Genomic DNA, 4,935 nt, shown 5'->3' on the forward strand with positions numbered 1-4,935 from the left:
AGATATGCATATGTATCACTTTCCAAGCATCAGTCTCCTACAGACATTCCAGCTCTTCCACAACTAATATCTGAGCTCTTCACATGCATGAGCACCACCCCTATCCCAACAGGCCTGGGGTTCTGAGACAGATAAAGAGGAAGTGTTTGTATTTTTTTTACAAAAATGGTAAAATGTAAATAAATACAGTTTTAGCAAAGGGATGATGAAAAACCTCCCATGAGTTTCTCTTTTCCAGCTGTAGAGAAGTATACAGTGGAAACAGATTGCCAACTTTCCATTTCCCACAGTGTAACAACAGTTTAATTCAGAGATATGTACAGTGAATACTGGGAGTGAAACTAGTTACTGATCTTGAACAAAACACCCTTCTGAAGGAAAGCACTTGCTTATTTAGACTGAAAACAGACACCAGACAATATGCTGACCAGTGTCCTACTAAGCGTGTTTGAGCTTCGATTCACCAAAGTGGTTCCTACTTTCCAAGCAGTGAGAGCAGTAAGTGCTTCACATCTTTGCAAAACCTCCTCTCTCCAATTCAATGCCCCACATCAGAGGCACCTGAGACACCTGTGCTCTTTGACTTATCTGCAGACTAATCCTCCCCACCCACACATGCGCATACAAAATGGAAATAACAATTAAATCTATCTACATAAATACAGCTCTTTGAAAGGTGCTAATGATGCTACTGCCTGAATCAGGAGAACACTTACACACAGCACACACTCACATCCAAGTTGCATCGGGAGAGGAGTTTTAAAGTTTGGGTACAATATCAGGTTGCATTGAGAGGAGAGGCAAGAGAGGTTAAGGATGGTCCAGGAGATAAATGGGAAACGGCTTGGAAAACTAGAAAAAGAAAGCTCTGAGAAGTAAATGGTTCTTAGGCAGCAGTTTGAATTACTCATTTTGAAAATGGATATAACACTTACTTTTCACCAGGAGGTGGGCTGGTAATTCAAGCTGAAAAATGCTCAGAAATTCTTGGAAGAAAGGTACTTTTGGAAATGTAGAGTGTCATCCTTGAGGCGTTTGTTATTATGGCACAGTGTGATTGTGGACTACAAAACTGCTACCATAAAGTGATGTAGAAGGAAAGCAGCAACCCATCCAATACTGAGTACTTGGCCAACCCCAGTATTTCTACCCATAATACTATCAATAGGCAAATACTGGTGGGGAGAGTCAGTAAAAATCTTAAGTGTGTATTTGACTATGTTTCTCACCTGGAAAAGCTTGTTTTATAAGTGTACAGTTCCAGGTGCACAATCAGTTTAGAAATTTGTCTTAATTCTCATTTTATGTCCCCCTGGGAAACTTTGGCCATGCTGCCAGAGTGATGAAACTAGCACTGAGAAAGTCAGCAAAAGAAAGTGACAGATTTCCATGTTCTCCCAGTTCACGACAGTGACGCTCAATTAGTCCTGGATCTTTACTTCAGGATCTTTACTTCAGGATCAGAAGGGGTTTACCTCAAAACATTTCTCTGTCCACTTACTGTGTTACAGCATGTGCCTTCAAACCCTGCAGTCACATTGTTTGCCTGCTTCCAGGCTTGTGCCTTTAATGTCAGCCTGTAACTCAGTTCCTTGGGCTGCCAACACTCAGTGCTTCACAGAAGGGGAGAGTGTGGAGTTGCACCCAAAGTCTTTCCATTTTGGTCCATCTCTGTGTGTCTCTGAGATGTTCTGCTTAGGTTGACAGCATGTCTCAGTCTCTTTCCAGATTGTTAATGACTTGCAAAGTTGAGAGCGTGGTTGTTGGCATTCCCTTTTCTTCATGTCTCCTGCCTGCAAGTGCTAAGGAACGACAGAAAAATTTAAGATACATTCAGACCATAAGGACAAAGAGGCTTAGAAACTTAAGTCTAGTATTTTTCTCTACTTTTAAGATAGGAATTCTATCAAGAACTGGATTGTCCTACCCCAGATCCAGGCTGGTTTACCCCAGTTTATTCACCTGTGCCTGAAGAAGAGGTGGAGATAGCACGTACTCCTTTGTACCTTGTGTTATACATTGCAGTCCTGATTCATTTATGGAACCAAGCCCAGGCCAGCTCCACAAATGAATCCCAGAGAAAGTCAGACCTGTTCTGCCAGTCAGAAATCCACTGCTATTAGCACAGCAGACTATTGGATACGTGTGTGGTGACACCTGTCCCTAAGGACATCCTTCAAGGAAGTGTGTGGAAGGGAGTGCATACTAGGAAACCTTGCCAGCATAGCTGCTTGCCACTAAGTCTTGCTACCAGGAACCTGGGATTAGATTCACTAAAACACATGTTCTTGTGTTTGTCCCAGTAGTGCTGGTTTATGTTCCTCTTCTAGTCTGTGTGTGTAACCCCCCTTGATCAAAACACCTTTGTGGAGAATGCTATCTTGGTCATTTCCATTTCTCAAGACTGGTACTCGTCTCAAATCTAGAATTATGCTCTTCAGCCTGTATCACAGGTGGAGAAGGAAATAAATCCAACCTTTCAAGTGTGATGCTTTGCAGATATAAGGGATGTTTTCCTTCCATAGCATAAAAGCAGTCTTTATAGCACAAACACAACAGCAACAAAACATCTACTTACCTTTCCACATGATGAAATCCAACAACAAAATAATATTCACTTCTCACAAAATTTGGCAGTGCTTGTAGTGTCTCTTTCTCCTCCTTTCCTCATTTAATGCACACTAGTTAATGATCTCCAAGCCTCTATCACCACCTTCTTTTGTCTTGGCAGAACACCCCAGGTAAGCATATGCCCCAATGCTGGCAGCCAAAGCTTTTCCTTCTGTAGTGTTAATTGGCTCCTTGCCTGGTGTAGTTAGTTTCTTCTTAGTTTCTTCTTAATACCTTCATCTCCCCTTAGTTCTATCTGGCAGCCATAGGAATAATAGGTACTGAGGCAGAATACTTTGATTTCTGGAACCCAAAAAGTGAGGATGTTTTGCTGTGAGTCAGGCCTGTATGTGAAGAAGCCCATTAAAATAACATCAGTGTCTGTGTAGAACACTGAGTGGACATTTCGGGGACTGACTTCATTCCTCCCTGCCACGTCCAAGAGAATTAGTTTCATTCAAGAAAATTAGTTTCATCTCTTTCCTGTTTACCTCTGTGTCAGTATTTTAGGCATCAGAGTTGGCTTGTAGCACTTGGGAAGCTGTTCATCACAAAGAGCAAAGAAAGAGGAGGCATATCTTACCAGGAGTGGTATGCAAGTACAGTTATCTTTCTCCTAAGAGCAGCCATTCCTTGAAAATCAAGATGAAGTACAAAATAGCTTATTCTCATAATGAGCTTTTTTTTTTTTAAGCTTGAGGAGAGAAGTCCCATTAGTTTGGAATTCTTTCCCTTATCCCCTTTTTCTTCTCTCCATACTCCTTTCTTACCTTTGTTCTCTATTTTTTTCCCTTTTCATTTCTCTGGTTGCAGAATCTTCTGAAACTGTGAGTACCTTGCTCTTGCCTGTTATTATAGATCAAAAAATGAAGGCATAAGCCAAGTCTGGATGTAACCAAGACTCCGTCAGTGCCCTATATTTCTGTTTTATCATCTCAGACATTGTTTATGGTCAGTGTTCAGTCCATAGCAGATTTCATTTTCTAGACTGACTTAATTTTGTGATGAGATGGAATATAAAACACTGTAGTGAACAAGTTTCTAAATCAGTTTTATTGACATTTTTCCTATGATGGTCTCCTAGTGGAACTCTACCAATGGCAATAGCTATCCTGTGTAGATCCATGCTGCTTTTGGTCATGGTCTATTGTCATGTCGGAGTTAAGAAAGTATTCTCAGTCTTCATATAATCACAGTTAATTTATATGAGATTTGTTACTATCCCTTACAGTATAGTAATTTCCAGCATCAACCACCTTCTCTTTCTCAATGTTCAGTGTTAGATTTGTTTCTTCTAAGATTGTTTCTGCCTCAGCTTCCTCAGGTCACTGGTTCCCTTGCAGAGAAAACTGACCACCACACTTCAAAGACCACCACAAAGACCACAATAATTCAAGGAATAGGTTAAGGTATCTTAATATAGCCAACCATATGACGTAATTGTTTTTGAAAGAAACCTACTTTACTGGCAATTAAGTGAAAGTTACACAAATCATTAACAAATCACAACATGTTTACTTCAGAAACTTCCTTGTTCCTATTGTGAAAGACATTTCAGTACTGAGTGTGCAAAACTACTTGGTGGAGCAGGGGACTGACAGTGCGAGCATGAAACAGTAGCAGACCTACCAGACAGACCCTCAAAGACATCACTTTCCAGATCTGCTGAGACATCATAAATGAATGAATTGCAGAATCAGAGAGTCGATGAGATGAGAAGGGATTATCCACTCTACCGTGCCCTGCTCAGGACTATGTCCAGTCGAGTTTTGAATATGTCCAAGGATGGAGAATCCACAGCCTCTCTGGGCAGCCTTTTCCAGTGTCTAACCATCCTCAGAGCAGTGAAATGAATTCTATCCACTTCAGAGTCTAAAGAGAAAGAACATCCCCATGTTAAGGATGCTGTCTTGAACTCCAGAGATGGAGACTGAATTCCTGCTATCCTGTTGGCATTGGACAAGCAATTTTTATTCTGTCTCAGTTTTCCTGGTAGAAAAAAACTGCAAGGTGTCTGAACCACTATAAACTGAGAACAAAGGCAACCGGAGTTGAATTAATTTGGTCTCTCTGCAGAGAGAACTGTTTCCAAAGGCTTTGTTGGTGACGTAGATATGTAACTTGATTAGTATAGTTGTGTAGTCAGCCCATTTATTTTGTACAGCTACACAAGGATTCTTCAACAGAGATGAGGGGTTGTAGGTCAAAAAATTTTAGCCTAAGGATGAGGAACTTGTTTTTGTTTAATTTGAAGTCAGCTGGAGACATGAGGCCACTTATATTTATTGTGGTGGTCTAATTTTACTCTACCAGACCATATTTCCT

At 40.8% G+C, this 4,935-nt stretch overlaps 1 pseudogene; it reads right to left on the reverse strand.

Moving 5' to 3' along the window:
- Window positions 1-1,430: 1,430 nt before the first annotated feature.
- On the reverse strand, window positions 1,431-3,240 carry LOC108496346 (annotated as a pseudogene).
- Between the last annotated feature and the right edge of the window lie 1,695 nt (window positions 3,241-4,935).

The sequence above is a fragment of the Lepidothrix coronata genome, unplaced genomic scaffold (assembly GCF_001604755.1).
Source record: "Lepidothrix coronata isolate B3197 unplaced genomic scaffold, Lepidothrix_coronata-1.0 Scaffold39, whole genome shotgun sequence".
In the NCBI taxonomy this organism is placed as follows: domain Eukaryota; kingdom Metazoa; phylum Chordata; class Aves; order Passeriformes; family Pipridae; genus Lepidothrix; species Lepidothrix coronata.